This window comes from Panthera pardus, unplaced genomic scaffold (assembly GCF_024362965.1).
Source record: "Panthera pardus isolate Hobbes unplaced genomic scaffold, ASM2436296v1 HiC_scaffold_22, whole genome shotgun sequence".
In the NCBI taxonomy this organism is placed as follows: domain Eukaryota; kingdom Metazoa; phylum Chordata; class Mammalia; order Carnivora; family Felidae; genus Panthera; species Panthera pardus.
In genome coordinates this window covers 76,283,380-76,303,880 of record NW_026526788.1, presented here as the reverse complement: position 1 = coordinate 76,303,880, position 20,501 = coordinate 76,283,380, and the positions used below count along the sequence as shown (strand labels likewise).

Here is a 20,501-nt window from a genome sequence, read left to right as displayed (position 1 = left end):
GAGGTTGCCTATTTTGGGGGGATGGAACATCAGACACTACATCTGAAGCTCCCTTTTCTGCGACCCCCTCTTCTCTATCTATTTTAGCTGAGATCAGTTTGGATTCACAGTGGGTCAGCCAGTTTCTCTCTGATGTTGTTTTGATCTTAACCCCCCACAAATCGGAGGTCTCTGTAGTAGGTGAAGTGTACCTCCCTCCAGCACACTGGGAAGTAGCCCGGCTGGCAGAAACCTTGAACTGTGTGTCACATTGTGATAAACAGTCCCCGACAATGAACAGCTCCCCGCCGCCCACTCCCTAGGCTCTGTGCCTCAGCTCTTTTGCAATATACCGGCATTATCGACTGTGAGAGCATCTAAAAGCAGGTGTTTTCTGCTCCCATAGTGGAACTGGTTGAAAGGATCCATGGGTAATGAACAGAGGGGTTGGCCTCCTACCCAGGACACAAGGAAATAGAGATACAGTTGACTAAGGTCAGAAATGACAGTGAGGGAGAAAAATGGGGGCCAGGATGGGGTGAAGGGCAGGAGGTGATGTTATGAACTGAGAAAGATTGGCCTAACTTGAGCCTTGGAGGACAGAGCATATTTCTGGAGATTCTGAGTATATGAATCAGGAGAGAGAGGTGACTGAGAAGACGTTGCCCAAGGAGCCATGCCAGGCTAGAGCCCCACCTGAACAACCAGGCAGGAAGAGCCTGGTGTCCTTGAGGGGTAGAGAGAGAGAGAAGGGAAGGCTGACTGGCTAAGGAATCCCACATGACGTAGAAGACAAGAGCTTCCATTAAGCTGGCCTCTGGGCCGGTGGCGGCCCTCTAACCTTCTGCCCAGGCCACGTCTCTAGCAAAACAGTCTTTCCTCTGGGCAGATTATCTGGAAGAGTGTGAGATCATTTGGTTACTCACCCCTGACCCCAAAGGAGAATACAGAACAGGCTGTCCTCATCTCCCCAGTGGACGTGTCAGAAGTGCCCAGGGTGGCCTCAAATATGTTCCCAACATTAAGAAGTTTCTGCAATCTGTGCTCAAACCAGCTGCTCTGGTCTCCATGCCATGCTCTGGTCAGCAGAGGCTGCTGAGATGAACTGACCCTCCTCTGCAGGGGATTTATTTACATTTCCAGCAGAAGACGTGCTTTTACAGGAAGGATCTCCCAGAAGTAAACAGCAGTCGCTCCCATAATGGGTAGGACCCGCCGAGGTATAAGGTCCAGCCATAGAAGTGATGTCACCTTGGTGGGGTCTCCGGGGTCTGGGGACTTAGTCCTGGCAGGAATCGATGGTGCATTTAAAGTAATTTTAAAAGGAATTTTTGCACACATACCATAAAACTACCATTTAAACCATTTTAAAGCTATGATTCATTGGTATTTAGTACGTTCGCAGAGTTGTGCAACCATCACCACTATCTAGTTCCAGAACATTTTCATCCCCCCAAAAGGAAATCGTGTATCCATTAAGCAATCATTCTCATTTTCATCTCTGCCCCAGCCCCTGAAAACCACTGATCTGTTTTCTGTCTTATGGATTTGCCTATTCTGGACATTTATTTAGGTGGAGTCATTCAATAACATATGGAAGCTTCTGTCTGGCTTCTTCTACTTAGTGTCCTTCTCCAGGGATCCATCTATGCCACAGCATGTATCCAGACTTCATGCCTTTTTAGTGCCGAATAATATCCCTTGTATAGATATACCTCATTTTATCCATCCATTTATCCATGGAGGGACATTTGAGTTGCTTCTACCTTTTGGTTACTGTGGATAATGCTACCGGTGAACATTCACACAAGTTTTATTTGCATGTTTTTCATTCTTCTCGGCATAGACCTAGGAATAGAATTGCTGGGTCCTATGGCAAATCTGTGTTTAATTTTTTCAGGAACCACTAAAGCGTTCTGCACAGTGGCTCTTCCATTTGACAGCCCCACCAGCAAGGGATGAGGGTTCCACTCTCTCTCCATCCTCACCCATACTTGGTATTTTTCTTTTGTTTCCATCCTAGTGTGTGTGATGTGGTATCACACCGTGTTTTGATTCACATCAAAGGAGGCGGTAAAGGTGTGAAGCATCGTTTCACGTGCCTGCTGGCCATTTGGGTAGTTTCTTTGGAGATACGCCTACTCAGATCTTTTGCCCATTTATTAATTGGGTCCTTTGTCTTTTTATTATCGCATCCTAACAGCTCTTGGTATATTCTGGATTTTAGGCTCTTATCAGATATCTGATTTGCACACGCTGTCTCTGGCTCCCTGAGTTGTCTTTTCACTTTCCTGAGAGTGTTCTTTGATATGGACCAAAGTTTTTAATTTTGATGAAATCCAACTTATCAATTCTTTTCTTTTGTTGATTGTGCTTTTTTTTGGGGGGGGGGATCATATCTAAGAATCTATTGATACATCCAAGGTCATGAAGACTTACCCTTATGTTAGGTTCTAAGAGTTTTATAATTTTAGCAGTTGTATTTATGACTGACAGGAACTTTTTCAAGAGGTGTGTGCAGAGTTAAAGGACACCAACAAGAAATGGTGCAGGACTTTGGGGCGAGGCAGGCAGGGGCGCTGTCACCATTCCTAAGCCTGGGGGCAGAAGAGAGAGAGAGGAACGGGCTGAGTGGAGTTTGCAGCTGCGTGGAGGGGGGAAGGGACTGACTAGCAGGTGCCAGCCCACCACGGGGAAAAACTGGGGGATCTCTGTTTTCTGATCTTTGCTGATGCCTCCATTCATTGATCCCACCAGAAGCGAGAGGACAAGGGAGTGACTAGATGCGATCCCTACGGGTCAGTCTCCCCGGGGCACTGAACAGCTTAGAGGAAGTGAGGGGTATAAATCTGGGGGTGTGGTCAGCAGGATAATAGCCCCCAAATATCTGCTGGTCCTAATCCTCAGAACCTATGAATACATTGCAGATGTGGTCAAGGATCTTGAGATGGGCAGATTATCCTGGATTATACAGGTTGGCATAATATAATCACAAAAGTCCTTATAAGGGGGAGGCAAGAAGGTCATTGTGAGAGTTTGAAGACGCTACTGCTTTTTAGATGGAGAAGAACACCATGAAACATAGAATGTGGGTGGCCTCTAGAAGCCAAAAAAGGCAAGGAAACAGATTCTCCCCGAGAGCCTCTAGGAAGAACGTGGCCCTGAGGACGCCATAATTTTAACCCGATGAGACCCACTCTGGACTTCTGACCTCTAGAACTGTAAGATAATAAGTTTGTGTTGATTTAAGCCGTTTAGTTTGTAGTAAGTTCTTATAGCAGTAATAACAAACCAACACAGGAAAGACAGGTGGTGTTCCCCTCTGGGGAGGACCTGAGGTAACCAGTGCTGGAAACACTACAGGTGACACATTCAGTCTCTCTGGGAAGACCCCATTTCATGAGTCCTGGCCCCTGCTTCCTAGCGGGGGTAGGGGCACCATAAGTGCTCTTGGTGATTGTAGCTCACAGGATTCGCTCAGAAAATAGATGTCCTCTGAGGGATAGAGAATCGGGGGTTCATTATCGGAAACGGGCCTTACACAATCCTGGAAGCTGGTGGAAAATTCGCTGGAAGGCCGTTGCCTCTAGTGTTGAGTCTGACGCTGATTAGAACACCAGGCCGGCAGTGAGGAAGGAAAGCTGACGTGAAGTGCGGGACAGCAGGGGTCCCCAAACCTGTCCCCCATGCAACTTTGACAGCATGAGTCACCTACCACAGGAACTGTGCCCTGAGCCACAGAAGTCACAGGCACCTAGGCCAGGACACGGAGACAGCGAAGGAGGAGATCCAGGGGGCACTGAAGAAGCTGTCCCAGGCCAACAAAGTGCCCCGAACCGACCTTGAAGAGGATAAAATGGCCACGCACCGCTTATGCCCTCCAGATTGCCCACAGAGGTCTCCTGCGGTCAGTCTGAACCTAGGGCTGTACAGGGAAGGGAATTCTGGGAAGCACGGTTCAGCCTAGCTAGGTTAATATGTATGTCATGGACCCCATCTCCGTGACCTCATTTAGTCACCTCGTGACTGTGTCTGTTTTGCCGGCAAGGAAACCAAACCTCGGGATTACCTACCTTTCCAGATCACGCAGCTACTGCAAGGAAGACGCACAAATGGCCAACAAGTGCCTGAGAAGATGCTCAGTGTCATTGTCCTTTAGAGACAGGCAAATCGAAACCATTGAGAGGACTCTTCACACCGAGTAGGATGGTTTTAATAACAATTAAAAAAAAAAAGATGGACAAAACGTGTACTGGGAGAGATGTAGAGAAACTGCACGATTGCTGGGAATGTGAACGGGGGGCTGCCACAATCTGGCAGTTTCTCCGAATGGTGTATGTGGAGAGTTACCACACGACCCAGTGAGTCTACTCCCACGTGCGTAGCCAAGAGATACGTAAGCACGCGTCCGTGCGAAAATGTGGTGCACAAATGTCTTCGGCACCCTTATTCATAACAGCCAAAAAAATGGAAACCACCCAAATGCCCATCAACAAATAAATGGATAAATAAAAGATAGTATGTCCACATGATGGAATATTACTCGGCCATGAAAAAGAATGAGGTCCTGACACACTACAGCACAGATAAACCTTGAAAACGTTAGGCTAAGTGAAAGAACCCAGACACGAATGGCCCTCCGATAGGAAATACCTAGCACAGACAAATCCATAGAGACAGAAGGCAGATTAGCGGCTGCTTAGGGGTCGGGGGTTAAGGGTCAGGAAATGGAGAATGACTGCTAATGGGCACAGGTTTGTTTTTTTTTTTACTTGGGGTAAGAAAAATGTTCTCAGATTGATTGTTATGGTGATTGCACAACTCTGTGAATATACTGAAATCCAATGAATTGTAGGTACAAAGTATACGGGCAAATTAATTGCATGATATGCATATTATATCTCAAGAAAGCTGTTTAAAAAAAAAAATCATGCCACCGGTCAAGGGCAGAGCACAGGTCGGACTTCTGCGTCCCAGAGCTAAACGTGGGCATTAGTCAGCGACGTCTGAGCGAGTGGATGGGTAGAGGGGAAGGAGAAAGAGACACAGAAGCTCAAGGACTGGGTCACGTGTTGGAGGGAGAGGCAGTGGAAGAAACGTCAGAGATGCATCCAAGGGAGGGCATGGCAAAGGGCAAAGGGATGTCAAAGGCGTGTGGCAATTTCTCCGGAGGAGAGAGAGCACAAATACACCCTGGTCGAGTTTGCCACCTGCCTGGGGCTTCCGGGATGTGAACCCACGCGTAAACCTTGAAAGAGAATTTCAGTGAACTTGAGGTAGCCCGTTCTCTGGGCCTTCTTTTTGAAGAACTAATCTGAACAAGCTTGGAAAGCACCCAGTGGTGGTTAAATTTCAATCTTTTTTGTGCTGTCACCTCTTTGTTCCCTTTACCTTCTCCTTGAAGTGGAAATGATTGATGCTTAAGTAACTTGGGCTGTTGAGTAATGTTTATTCAGACTGACGAGGAACAAGATAGGGCTTAAAAATGAGGTGGGCATTTTTCCTTTGAATGGCACAAGTTGAGCCTTTGAAAGTCAAGTGTATTCCCCATTGCGCAGTATAATAAAGAGAGAGGGGCCAGCGGGCAAAAGGTCTCCCGCGGATGATCAACGTCCAGAAGTTAAGTGGAGCTCAAGCAGACTCGCGAAGCCACTTGTGCCAAAGCCCCGGGTTATAAATGTTGACTGGGGCCTGGATCGTTTTGAGGACACCTTAGGTCTTGCGGTGAGTGCCTTTGACCCAGGAACTGGAGGGCTTTGTAAATAAACTTCCAAGGTGCTGAGGAAAGAAGCAAGTCTTGTTCCTGTATTTCAAACTCTCTTCAGATGATGGCGATCCTACCCCTACCCACCGCCTCAGAGGTAAACAGAGACCAGCCAGAAAACCTCCCCCCAACACCAGCGATGGTGGTGACGGCCTCCGGAAGAGCCGGAACCCCTCCATGTGTGGGCTTCTTCCTGTCCGTTGGCTCCAGTTGGCCCGTAGTAGCAGCCAACGGGGCTCAGACCATTCCAACACACATCCAAAGATTTGGCTTGGCACGCTATTATTTGATCTTAAAATCCAAAAATACACGAGCAAAAGCAGGAAAGAGAGTAATTGCTTGTTTTCGTTTTGCTAGGATAGCCTAACGATTGAATTGGGCATCTTCGGACCTACGGATGAAGACGGAGGGAGGGACCTACGTTCTCCTGGGAAGTGACGGGAAGGTAGAATTTTCTGAGCCCTGGGTGAGGGCTCCATTCATAACAAAACAGCCCTCTCCTTTTCAGGGGTGTGGCGGGTGGAAGGAAGAACTGAGGCCTCCAAGCGTTCTCCCCTGGAGCTTCCAGAAGGAGCACCACCCTGCAACACCTTGAGTTTAGCCCGAGACGGCCGTGTTGGACTTCTCACCCACAGAACTGTAAGATGGGTTGGTGTTGGGTCAGGCCACGACATTTGTGGTGATTTGCCGCATCATGAATAGAAAACTAATACACGGGTTAAAAGATCAAGGATGTCCGAGTCCTTTGGAAAATGCTCTCTAGATGGAAATCGGAAGTGCTCAGAGGTCGGGAGGGGTGTGGACGGTGACCGACTTGATATCACATCCCTGCAGGGGAATCTGTCAGACCCACCCACCCGACCTATTTGGGTCCCTCTGTGGGTGGATAAAACTCTCAAAGACCTAGGTGTTCAAAATCTCCCCTCCTGTACCCACCAGGCATGTGCCATCACCCCTGGCAGAGGGGAAGGTCACGGGTCAGAAACAAGGAGCCTGTCCCCTCTCCTCCCGCTCTGGGGACCTTGGCCTCAGCCAGTGGTTCTCAACCCTGTTGCCACATGAAAATCACCTGGCGAAGCTGTAACTCAGAGCTTGGTCTGTGGTGTGGCCCGGCCATCAGCATTTTTGAAACACTCCCCCAGGAGCGTCCAATCCGCAGCTAGAGCTGGGAGCGGCTGGCCAAGAGGGGCTACCTCACGGTCTGCGGGAGAGTCGTCTCTCTCATTCACAGGGACGCTGGGCTCCAATTTCTCCCAGCTTCCGCAGCCTGCTCCTCCCAGACGGGCAGGCTCAACCATAAATTTTAATTCAAAACTTTTCCTTTTTCTTATTTTCAAGTGCCCAAGGCCCTAAAAGTGGTGAGAAGCTTCTCTCGTGCTGTGACCTGCAGAAAAGCAGCGTTCCTCTGCAACAAGGTGCGTCCTGTGTCGGCAGCCCCGCCCCCTTGCACACACGCGCAAGCCCCCGTGCACACACACGCTCGACTGCTTATTCTTTGCATCCGCGGATACTGTTCTATCCAGTGCGAAGTCAGTGACTTCACTCTGCTAAACTCGTTGTGTGGCGGCTCCTCCTCTGGGGCCAAATGGAAAGAAAATCCAGATAATCGTGGATAATGTGAGCGCTGACAGGTACGGGCGCATGACTCCACCTGTACAGGCCGCCTCCCCGGTGAAACGCACATAACTTGTTGCAGCACGAAGTCCTGCCGCTCTATGGCGGCATGAGCTCACCTGCATTCCCAGGGTGTCATGTGTTTTGACTGGGCGCCTGACGCCGTGTGCCTGGGAGTGACCGAGCCCCCTTTTTCCGGCTGGCCTCCTGCCTGGAGTATTGGAAAACCTAAGCTGCAGCCTCGCTTAGCACCTGGAGAGAATGCGGGGTTTGGCCCCTGCCCTGCCCTGCGTGGCCTGAGCTTGGGAGTGGGAGGGTCCGTCCTCGAGGTCACATTGCCCCCAGGCAGTGGCCACTGTTGGCCCAGAAACCCCTCGGGAAGTCACATGGCTCCGGTGAGCCAGAGAAATCCGATGCGGTGGGTGTGGGGCAGGCCCGAGGTTCTGCGTTTCTAATAAGCTCTCTGGGGATGCTGATACTGCTGACTCCTGGACCACGCCTTGGGTAGCAAGTTCTGGGGGGGCTGGGTTCCAGCTGGCTCTGGGTCTAGGTCCAAACCCAGCTAGAGCTTCTGTGGGAAGATCTCTATTTTATAGGCAGAAAGGTACAAAGAAAGGGAGCCCAAGGGCTCGGTGGAAGGATGCACAGCGGTGTGACCACTCATAGCTGTGGCCAACAGGTCGCCATGATGTTGCTGCCAAGTGGTCAGTGGAGGTGACCCTCCCTTCACCCTCCCCTCCCTTCCAGCCTCCACTCTGCAGCCTGGTCACCAAACACCATTTCCTTGTTGGCTCCGTCTGTAGCTCCTGTGCACTAGGCGATCCCCTCCCAGTTGCTGGAGTGACATGCAGGGCCCCCCCCATCCTGAGGTCACAGTCCACCTCTCCGGCCTCAGCCCCTGGCCTGCAGTCCACTCTCTCTCAGGCCCGAGCCCAGGGACACGCCGTCATCCTCGAGCCCCAGCGGCAGTCACCTCCCCTGTGTGGTCTCCCCGCTTTCGGCCAGAATTATTCCCACGTTCTCCAGGCTCTGGGACACTTCGTACGCCCACCCGCTCTGGAGCTTTCCTTGGGGTGCTGCAGCTGTCTCCCCTGCCAGCCTCTGAACACCTCAGAAGTAGCACCCACCAGGCATATGGCCGGCATGCAGTCAATGCCTGTTTATAAATAGTGCATCTAGTCACTCTGGCTTCCGGCTGTGCGGAGACCTCTTTCCCTCACCAGATAGGGAAGTGCAGCCCGGCTCAGCGCTGGAGAACACACAAAGGGCATTCTCAGTTCAGGGGAGCAAGCAGGGAGGAGAATTCACTGCCCTGAGAGGAAAGGAAATGGGTATAGAGCTCTTTCGGTCACCCCAACACTCCCCCTAAGTCCTCTTTTCCTGAAAGAGAAAGTCCCAAGTCTGCGGCACAGGCCCGGCATACCTGGCAGGTGTGCGGACACCTGTGAGCTCAGAGGATCCCTTGACCATGAGGTGTATCCCCAGAAGCGAGGTCAGACCCTCACCTGTAATATCAAACAGGTTAAACACATCTCTGCCGATACTCGAACATGTATGTACATAAATACCGAAGTAGAGGGATGGTGAATTCTAGACGTGACAGGATGCTTCGTAGGCATTAAATTCAAGATGTATTCATTTCAGCTTTGTATTTCACTCCCTCTCTTTGAAGGAGGGGTGTGGCTTAAACCCTTTCAGAGGGTCTGGGTCCTAAGTCAGCCCCATGCCAAGAGAGCCTCTGCAGACACGCCCGGCTGAGAGGTCCGGGGGGGGGGGGGGGTGGGCAGGGAGGCAACACTATTTTCTTCTGTCGTCTTGGACAGGCATTAGGGCTCAGCTAATGTCTTTTCTGCCTCCAAGCTGGATTCTTCCTCCAAGCTCCCTCCTCTCCGGGAGGGAAGAGAAGGTCTCTTTCGGGTAGAGTAATGTAGTTGAAGCCAGGAATTCGGTGACGGCCACCGGGGAGTCATGAGGACCAAGAAATTCAACTTACGGTGTGCACTTTGCTTTGAGAGGGGCTCTCCGGAGGTGATGGTACAGAGGCTTCTTGGTGTCGCAAAGCCCGAAGCCCTCTCCAGAGGCCTGTGCTGTCCAGGGTGCTCACACTCAGGGGCCGCCCCTCCCCCACCTCGCCCCAAGGGTAGGAGCCCCTCTAACCCCAGGTGTCTTTGATGCCCGGCCCCTGCCAGACGCCCCAGGAAACACACCTGCAGCCTGCAGCCTCCTGACCTGGGCTGGGCCGGGCAGGTGCATGTTCCTGCAGCCTGCGCCGCTCCACATTCCGAGGTGCCTCACCTCCGGGCTGGCTCAGACAAGCCGCTCCCCCCACCCCCAGCTCCGGATGCCCAGACAGAGGCCTCTCCCTCTCCTCTAGGCTGGGCCTAATTGCAACCTGGATGTGAGCGTCAGGAGGGACCGGGGAGAGCGTGTTAACCAGCCAGGAGGCTCCTGCTCTGAATTCTTTGGCAGTCGGGACTCCTGCACCAAGCGTGAGGCCGAGAATCAGAGACGGTGCAGGGACGGGAGCTAATTAAGCTGTAAACCATCCCCAGAGCCCCAGTGCATTTGTAATTATGCTCTCTGATCTCAGAAGCGCCTCGGGAGCTCTGGGAGAGCTGTGGGGGTGGGGGGGGGGGGGAACGGGGAGCAGATGATTGAGAAGTTCATCGGGGCTTTTAGAATGGATTTTCACGAAACTGACATTTACACCGTTCTTGGAGAATCTGCTCCCTGAAAAGAACCATAAACCGTGCCTAATTCTGCCACGTGATCTGAGGAGCTCCAACCGGCTGGCCCCAGGGGGTACTGACTTGTTTTATGTAGGTCGGGGGACCCCTGTGTCATATGATTTCGGAAGCCCCCCTCCCTTGCTCCTGCCTGCGGAAATACCCCAGCTAAATGCACTGGTGCTGAAAATCGCGTAGCTCTTTAATTCTGGTGCTTTCAACATGGCCAAAAAAAAAAAAAAAAAAAAATCCAAACATTGTGCTTGCCTTATTGGAGGCTGTACCTCAGTAGGAAGGGAAGACGGGATCTCATCGCTATATCCCCAACCTATACTTTTTTAAAACAGTCAACAGACCAAAACATGACCTAATATTTAGATCTAATTTTTCAAGTGGGCAAACTGAGGGCCAGAAAGAACCGGGGACTTCACTGTAGGTCACATAGGCAGAATGTGGCAGAGTAGGACTTGCATCTAAGTCGCTTCTGATCTAACAGACGCTGCAGTTCATAAGAAATGGAGGAAAAAGAAAAAAAAGCTGAGGACTTGTCAAGCGTCCTATTCCAGAGGCCGGTACTGAGCAGGGGTGCCACGCACAAAACTGGAGCCCGAACTGGGTTCGCATTATCACCTTTGGTCATTTCTTGATTTGTCGACTGTTAGAAAAATCCAGGTTGGGGACTGTAGCCTCCCTCCAAAGGATAAATTACAAGCAGAAATGCTCACACCCGCGAGCTTGCATCTGTTAAGCACATCCCCGTGGGTCGATGGGCCCGGCTGACAATGGACTTGGGTCTGGGCTGAGCACACCCTCTCCCAGAAACCTCGTTCCCCAGACAGTCCCACATAACTAACTAGCGGCAGCTCGTCCGTGCTCAGCCTTTGAAGAAAACCAGATAATACTGGGCTCAACCCAGTTTAGGCCGTGGCCATTTCTTTTAAAAACAGAGGGAGACAGGCAAAATTCCTGATTGAATCCGTTCACCCCTGCCCCTGCGGCCAAGCCCCAGGAATTCTGCCCTGGCCGGGAAGACTCAGGCCTCAGCACTTTTCCGAGCAGTGGGGACTTGGCCCAGAGTCTCCTCCCATGATTCTGGTTCCCAGAGTGGCAGCAAGGCATATCAGCGGGAGCCGGGCCTCCAGAGCCTTCCAAATGTGTGGAACGAAGCTAGGGAATCTTGAGACTTTTTTTCTATTTTTATTACAAATCATAAAATACAAACAACTGCTTTCTTCATAAAATTTTAATAAAAATTTAAGAGTTGAGGAACTCAGCCCGGTGCCTGGCATAGAGTAAGCACCCCCAAAATAGTCATTATAAAAATAATACCTTTCTGGTTATAAGGGTAGCTCTGAATTAGCAAATAAACAAATTTGTAAAACGCCGAGAAGAACAAAGAACATAATTAAATGCATCTATAACCCAAACTCTCAGACATGGCACCTGGTGGATATATATCTATATCCTTCCAGAATTTTTTCTACCCATAAACTCAGTATGTCTATAATATAAACTGGTTATGTCGATCTCACACATCATAAACGGGATATATCTATTCACACAAGTGGGGCCGTGGCCTATGTGTTGTTTGACTGTGTTTTCACTTTACAGCATTTCATGAACTTCTTTTCATGGTAACAGTAGTCGCCTAATTCATTATTCTTCACATCTGCAGGGTATCCTGTTACACCATAACAGCTCTCCGATAAGCATCCTTGCATCCTTCCCCCACCTGCCTGATGGTTTTCTCTAGATAATTCCCAGAAGATGAACTCTCAGAGTTAGATTTTAGGGACACGTGGGCCTCCCCTCCAGAATGAGACCCCAGTTTTCTTCCTAACATCTTTTCAGGCGTCACCAATACATCGACACGCGTCCATCCTCGCTATTCATGGATTCCATGTTTGCGACTTCACAAGAATTGTTCCAGAAAGTCTCTACAGAAAATACAATTCAATTGTTTTTTATCTTTTAACTTGCAATACATCTCGCACATTGCAAACACTCTCTAAAGACAGTGCGTGTTGAATGAGTGGGAAAAAAGTCAGAGGTTGTTATACAATTTGGACCCCAGGTCAGGATACTGTATTTTCTTCTTTCTTTCTTTCTTTCTTTCTTTCTTTCTTTCTTTCTTTCTTTCTCTCTTCTTTCTTTCTTCTTTCTTTCCTTCTTTCTTTCTTTCTTTCTTCTTTCTTTCTTTCTTCTTTCTTCTCTTTTAACATTTATTTATTTTTGAGAGATAGAGGGACAGAGTGTGAGTAGGGTAGGGGCAGAGAGAGGGAGACACAGAGTCTGAAGCAGGCTCTAGGCTCTGAGCTGTCAGCACAGAGCTTGACGCAGGGCTCGAACTCACAAACTGTGAGATCATGACCGAAGCCAAAGTTGGACGCTTAACTGAGTCATCCAGGTGCCCCAGGACACTGTATTTTCTATTTCTTCTTTTTTTAGCCAGTATCTCTCCCTGTCCTGCCTTTAGCTGGTTCTTAACAGGCACTTCTCTGAGGCACAAGCATCCCTCACAAAAAAGCAAACTCCAGATCTCACCCTTGATCTTTCACCACTCATTAAATCTGAAGGCCACCAATGGCCTTGAAAAAAGTGGTGATGTAGCACGGATAATCATATTTTCCCAACGAAAGAGTGGGAAACAAGGGTGTTTTCTGATTTATAAATCTATTTATGTGGAAGAAGGAAAACATTTGCAGAAGAATAATATTTTGTGACACATGAAGATTATACAGAGTTCAAATTTCAGTGTCCATAAATAATTTTATTGGAACGTAGCCACGCCCATTTGTTACCCATCATCTATGGCAGATTCTGGTATATTACGGCGGAGTGGAGTAGTTGCTACAGAGAAGGGGCAGCGCACAAAGCCTAAAATATTTACTCTCTGGCCCTTACAGGAAAGTTTTCCAACTTCTGGCCTGCAGGTAGGAAAGGATATTTGGTCACAACGTACTTTGAAGTCTATATGTGTGTGCACACAGTCACCAGTGGTGCAAAAACTCTTTGGTTGATTTGCTCTCCAATTACTTGGCCTCAGAACCCTTTTTAATCTTGAAAATCACTGAAGACCTAAAAGAAGTTTGGATTAATGTGGGTTGTATGTGTTAATATTTGCCATATTTGAAAGTAAACCTATGAAACATTAAAAAAATTCATGAACTCACAATAACACCATAACCCCATTACATATTAACATGCCTAACATTTTTATGAACAAACAACTATGTTTTTCAAAACAAAAATGTCTGCTGAGAAGAGTGGCAGAGTTTTTACCTATTGGCAAATCTCTTTCAAATCTGGGTTAAGAGAAGACAGGTAGAGTCTCATCATTGCTTCTGTGTGCACTCCACTGCAATATTACACATAGCCTCTGGAAAACTCCACCGTGAGGGCGAAAAAGACAAATAACATCTTAGCATTACTATGAAAATAGTTTTGACATAGTGGATCCTCGGAATGTTTCTTGGGGAACCCCAGGGGTTCCCAGGCCACACTTTGAGAACTGCTGGTTTAGAAACACAAGGGCATATATATGATAATAGTCGCAGGGTGAAGCCTCTAGGAGAGGACTGACTGACGTGGAGCAAAGACGACCCCTTTGCCCCCGCTTCCAGAAAGATAACCAGAGTCTCAGACACGGAAAAGGTTAGGACAACCCATCCTCTTTCCATCCTGCAAAGCTGGGAGACGACCAGCCGCTTACTTGCAGTCCAGCAGCCAAAGCCATGGGAGAAGGAGGGGTGGCTTCAGAGATGGCAGTTCCTCCTCCCCTGGCCCCTCCCTTCCACGAGCCTCCTCTGTCTTCCTTCCCATTCCCTCTCCTTCCTCTACCATCTCCAGGAGCTGCGGGAAGAGAAGTGAGGTACAGTGTCACCCTGGGTGGCATTGGGAAGGACCGGGGCAGTTCTCATTTGCATTTCCCACAGACATGTCTGTCCGAGACCCTTCTGTTAGCTGGAGGAATCACTTCCCTGGAGCCTGCACCTCAAATCACTTCCCGGGGCACCCACACCACCCACTGTGCCAGCGCCTTCGACACCCTTTGGGTGCAGCTATTTCCTCTCACGAGGAACACGAGATTCGGTCTCTTCCCGTGCTTGCTTTTGCTTTTCTCCCTTTTAAACTGTTGTCACTCCTCTGCGAAAACAGAATAGTCCCTATACTGAACCTGAGCACAAAAGGGTTCCGAGCACGAAGGTGCGATCTATCACGTGCTTGAAGCATGACCAGCTTCTTCCAATATGGCGGCACTCTGGTAAGAGTATTAGTCTGCATTTCCCGCCCGCTCACGAAGCACCATGGAACTGGTTGGAGCCCTGGAGACACTCGAGACCGCAGGCTGTGCACCTTGACACTGCTCTTCCCCTTTCCTTTAATTCTAGAAGCCATGGTTTTAAGTGAGGCACAAGGCTTCCCAGTTTAGAGACAACATCTGCAAGCCTCCCTTGCATCCGGGTGTGGCCACAGGACTAAGTTTTGGTTCATGAGATGCACAGGGTGTGCCCTTTGCCTCTCTTCCTCCTTCCTGCTAGCTGCAGTGAGGCTCTGAAGCACCAGTGGACCATCTCGGGTCGTAGAGTGGAAGCCACTTTTTGAAGAAGGTAGAGCGACAAGTTAGAAGGACCTGTGTCCCTGACACTGGGCAATATGCCAGCCTGGTCTGCCTCGCTTCCCAGGGCGCCCATGCCGCCCCCTGCGCCAGCCCCTATGGAAGGAAATAACGATCTTTCTTTTGTTTTAAGCCACCATTTTCTGTGACAGTTCAACACAATCCTAATACAGACATCTAAGAGCCATTACTTGTAATCTTTATGACAACAGTACGACATCACCATTTTCCAACTGAGGCAGATAGAGATTGTATAACTAACCCCAGGCCATATGCTGGATGAGGGAGGAAATGAAAGCCCAGGCAGTCAGAGTTCCAATCTGGTGCTTTAGCAACTCTACTTGGCTCCCCAATAGTTCACTCAATGACTGGCCTTCTTCCTTTTGGGGTTGGTTTTCCGACTTCCTTCATTTAGTGTTTACAAATATCTGTTACTGTTTGATACTAGCTTCTGGAGTAGAGCCACTGCGTTGCCAGCTACAACATGAAGAAATGATACCTCTAACGATTATATGCTCCACTCTCCTGTGAACTTACAGGTGTATAGGCACACGTGCACACACACACACACACACACACGCACATCCAAGCACTACTAAGGATACATACCCATTGCGGGGCGAAAAGCCAGGTGTCCACCTAGCTCATCAGACATTGGCTTTTAGACTCTCTACACACTTATCATGATCCTGAGCCCAGAAATATATCCTGGTCAAGTATAAACTATATTTGCTGTACTTCTATTGTGTCCAAAGGAAACATCCTTTAGAGGCCACTGGCAGTCCCATGCTGATTTTCCCTAAATCAAAAGTTAGGTGGCATTCTTCCCACCAGCAGAGCAGTCTTGTACCCCTGTCCCCACGCCATGCGGTGCTCTGCTTAGAAAGGACCACTCAGCTAACCTTTCATGAGAACGTGGCTAGCTCCCAGTCCTATTCGTTAGGTTAGGCTATACTACGACAATTAATTAACCCTAAAAGTTGAGCGCCTTAACATAACAAAGGTTTAGTCTGTTCCCAGTGCGGGGTGGCCAGAGACCAGGAAATATTCAAGGGTGGTAGCACTCCACATAGTCATGTAAAGACCCAGGCTAATGGTGGCCCCCTGCATCCTACAGCTATACTCTCTGGAACATCTGACCTCCACGATTACCATGGAAGGGGAAGAGACCACTTGCATATCCGGCCCCCTCAGTTTCATGCTCCAACCCAGAAGTAACAGGCCACTTCCTCTCACAACCCATTGGGCAGAACTAGTCACGTGACCTGACCTCTGTACAACGGGGCTGGAGGAGGGAACACGATAGATACATGAGGCGCTGGAAAGGTCTCTGCCATCCCATGTAAGCATCAACATGTCCACAATCCTGAGTCCTACTAAAAACATATTCGGAGTTCTTTCCTTAGTCTTTGGGGGGCACAGGTGAAACAGGCTAAGCTCCAAATAATGAGACAGCGTAGATGCGTAAGGACTTCCATGGGCTTCTCTGCCTTAGTGACAGAACACGTTAGGATTTTACTATCTGATGGTTAAAGAGCAATTGACAAGTGGCGCCTGAGAATTAAAACAGGATACTTCGTGGCCCGAGGAGAGAGAAGTCAACTGGTCCATCTGGCTCTGTCTTACAGGCCATGAGGAAGCCTGGAGCACTACCTGTGGTGCTCACCCACTCTTCTACCCACTACGGTCCTCCAGTAAGGATGGGAAGAAATACAGACACAGCTTTATGGACTTCGGAAAGAGATAAATCAAGAATATGAAGCAAGAGAAACGTACGTTATTATTTATATCCTGAGTCCTCCAGGACTAAACACATTAGATGTTTTTTTAAGTTTTATTTATTTATTTTTATTTTTTTTTAAATTTTTTTTTAACGTTTTATTTATTTTTGAGACCGAGAGAGACAGAGCATGAATGGGGGAGGGGCAGAGAGAGAGGGAGACACAGAATCGGAAGCAGGCTCCAGGCTCCGAGCCGTCAGCCCAGAGCCCGACGCGGGGCTCGAACTCACGGACCGCGAGATCGTGACCTGAGCCGAAGTCGGCCGCCCAACCGACTGAGCCACCCAGGCGCCCCAACTTTTATTTATTTTTGAGAGAGAGAGAGAGAGAGACAGAGCGCGAGCAGGGGAGGGGCAGAGAGGGAGACACAGAATCCAAAGCAGGTTCCAGGCTCTGAGCTTTCAGCATAGAACCCGACGCGGGGCTCGAACCCATGAATCAGGAGGTCATGACGTGAGCCAAAGTCAGATGCTTCACTGACTGAGCCACCTAGGCGCCCCAAACACATTAAAGGATATTTAGAGGTCTGAAGAGGAATGGTCAGCTTCTCTTTTTTACGGCTGGCTCACTACCGCTGGTACCTAAGGCCCTAGCTGAACCAGGGGCAGGCTTGTTTTGGCTCTGGATCACGAATCAACCAGATATTTACTTTGACCCTACCATGGGTCTGGTACAATGCCTACTAATATTTTGATGGTTGCAAAAGGAAAGGAGAGTGTGCTACAAGGCAATAAGACGGGTTTTGTAGTAAAACATGCCACTTTTGTAATGTGTACAAATAGCCCAGAAGAACTCGCCCTTCACACGAGTCCTTTTAGAAGTTTGCACGCCTACGACTGAGAGCAGGTCATGGTGTCCTCTTTCGGAGCTGTCTTCAGGCCCCGGGGAAGGACGCATATGAAAGCTGACCCCATTACCACTGTAACGTCTCCTTTTCTGGTACTATTGTTATCCAGCAGAGTTATCTACTAGGTAGTTTACTAGAGTCGGCTTTCAATACCTTTTGTGTATCCTCAGAAATCAAATATGTGGCTCAACAGAGGAAGGGTAACCGTGCCAATAGAATATCTAGAAAAATGTGCTGTAGCCTCTGCAGGCAAATCCCTAATCACATTTTAAAACTCCATGGCAGGGGCGCCTGGGTGGCTCAGTCAGTTAAGCCTCCGACTCCGGCTCAGGTCACAATCTCACAGTTCGTGAGTTCGAGCCCCACGTCGGGCTCTGTGCTGACGGCTCAGAGCCCGGAGCCTGCTTTGGATTCTGTGTCTCCCTCTCTCTCTGCCCCTCCCCTGCTCATGCGTGCTCGCTCTCGCGCTCTCTCTCTCCCTCTCTCTCAAAAATAAATAAACATTAAAAAATTAATGTTTTAAAACTCTATGGCGAGTTACATTTTCCCAAAAGCAGTATCTCTCATCCCATTTCTCATTCTGTATACCTTTCAAGAGATTTACTCACCCACCAGGAGGTGGAGTCTACTCTCTGTCCCCCTAAAAACCAGATGAGTTTTTGACTCACTTGTAACCAACAGAATGCAGAGACGTGATACTCTCTGACGTCAGCGTGAGGCCATAGAAGGCACTTCGGCTCTGCCACGTTGAGTCGAACACCCTCGCGGGAGCCCGGAATCGCCATGTAAGCGCTCGACCATTTCTGTGGTGTCAATAGTCCCAGAATGGCCAACCTCAAGCTACCAAAGTGGTGAATACAGAGTTGAAAAGAGATGCCCACCGCGGGCGTGCTGGCCGTAGAGCTGGAGCAGACCCTGAATCAGGTCAGCTCTGCAGGGCCAACAGGTGCTGCTGAATGGGTTTCATTTTTATTGATTTTTAAAATTTTTTCAAAGTGTATTTATTTCGAGAGACAGTGCGAGTGAGAGAGGGGCAGAGAGAAAGGAAGAGAGAGAGAGAGAGAGAGAGAGAGAGAGAGAGAGAATCCCAAGCAGGCCCCATGTTTTCAGTGCAGAGCCGGACGTGGGGCTCGAACCCACAAACCGTGAGATCACGACCTGAGCGGAAATCAAGAGTCAGACGCTTACCGGACTGAGCCACGCAGACGCCCCAAACGAGTTTAAAGTTCCTTCCCGTTTATGGGATGGGAGCCAGAACCAGGAAGACTGACATTTGTGGAGCTTTGTCTGCGCTTGCCTCTGGCCAAGATAGAGAATGAGAGTCTCTGGGTTCACGGTGGACAAACAGAACAGAAACCTCTGAGCAGCCCAAATGGACCCCTAAGTGACAGTATCTTTCCCCTGAGACAGAAGAATGTGGTGACGATCAGATCCCAGGGTAGATATGCAGATGCCGGTGGGGAGTTAGGCCACCCCCTGTTTGGGGTTTTGAAGGCCCTGCCCCCCCTAAGGGGGCTGGGAAAATCCACCCTGAAGGATGTGGCTAGCGAGGAACAAGCTGTGAGGGGGCTGGGCCCGCTTTGTGAGAACACGGCCCCCCACCCCTACCTGGGAAAATACCCACCCCCCCCCGGCCAACACCAGAGTCTGCGTGAGGGGGTCAGACGCGGAAGGTCTTGCTATTTTCAACAACTTGTTTTCGATCTTAAATTAATCTCTTGTAGTTTGGGGGAAAAAACACATGAAAGGAGAACATTAACATGGTGCCCGGTCCCCCACTCTCCCCGCTGAACACGCGGCATTGTTTGCATGAATTTGCATTATTGGCTTCATTTCCATTTTTGATGACCGCTGGGAGACACTTGGCATGATTGTCGACCGTGTGTATTTTTGCCGTTTACGGGTATTCTTTTTCCTCTTAACACTTGGGTCATGTTTTGCAATAGCCTTTCACGTAAAAGTACAATCCTGTGTGATATTTAGCACACACCTCTGCACTGGGTTAACTGACAGCCACATGAGTTCGTGTTTCTGTGGTCAAACACAATCATCTCCTACTTTTTAACTTCCATCTCAGCTTTTGTATCTCCAAAGTCCCTCCCTCAAGATCCAAAGTGTACCTACGTCTTCCAGGCTTACGTTGTCCTTGCATATAACTCTTGAATGCATGTGGACTTTATTTTGAAATATAGGGAGAGGAGCGCCTGAGTGGCTCAGTCGGTTGGGCGCCCGACTTCGGCTCAGGTCATGATCTCACGGTTCGTGGGTTCGAGCCCCGCATCAGGCTCCGTGCTGAAAACTGGGAGCCCGGAGCCTGCTTCGCATTCTGTGTCTCCCTCTCTCTCTGCCCCTCCCCTGCTCATGCTGTCTCTCTGTCTCTCAAAAACAAACATGAAAAGATTACTCTAATGAAATATGGGGAGAGCTAGGGATCATCTCTCATTTTTTCCACATGGTTGGTCCGAACATCATTTGTGGCGAACCTCCCTTTCCCCACGGATCTTAACTATGTGCTGATTTTTTATCTACAAGTGTCTCTATTCGGGTCTGCGTGTGAGACGCTCTGTTATCCCCATCCATCTGCCGATGGTTTGATTCGGCCATTGAAGCTTTAGAATATCTTTGGTTTTCTTCTTTCCCCTCAACAATATAAAACTTTGAAGCATGGGTTCCACCTGCATGTCTATCAGTAAATTATCTTGGGCACGCCGCTGCCACGCTCTGGAATTCTGCCACACCATCTGTAACACGAGGGTTCCAAACTGGACTCCCTTCCAGCTCTAACGCGGTGCAACCGGTTGGAGGCGACTGCATCCAAACCTCGCCGCCTTTGTTTCCCTGAAGCCCGCATCCGTCAGAACGTTCCGCAAGCTCTGAGTTCAGACATCTTCACATTTTTCCTGAGCCTTCTGACTTTGTGAACAGGCCCTTTCAAGGCCCAAGGAGTAAAAGCGCCCCCAAAGCGGGAAGCAGATAAAAAGCAACAGCTATGCCGGAGCAGAAGAAAGTTGCGTGTATGTTTTCTCCCTCTCGCTCGCTCTCATTAGGGTAACTTCTGACCGACTCAAACATTTGTTACACTTTTCCTGGAAACGTACAAGTTTAATTTGGAATACAGTCATGGAGAGAAAATTCTGCTCAGTGCAGAATGTAAAAATATGGTGGCTAATGA

At 49.2% G+C, this 20,501-nt stretch overlaps 1 long non-coding RNA gene across 1 annotated transcript in view; it reads right to left on the bottom strand.

The window, feature by feature from the left end:
* The window catches only part of LOC109272989 (uncharacterized), a 61,251-nt gene extending 60,171 nt beyond the window's left edge, over positions 1–1,080 (bottom strand). Inside the window, exon 1 of the long non-coding RNA XR_002082690.2 lies at positions 906–1,080. This is a non-coding gene — a long non-coding RNA (uncharacterized LOC109272989). The remainder of the gene's footprint in view (positions 1–905) is intronic.
* Between the last annotated feature and the right edge of the window lie 19,421 nt (positions 1,081–20,501).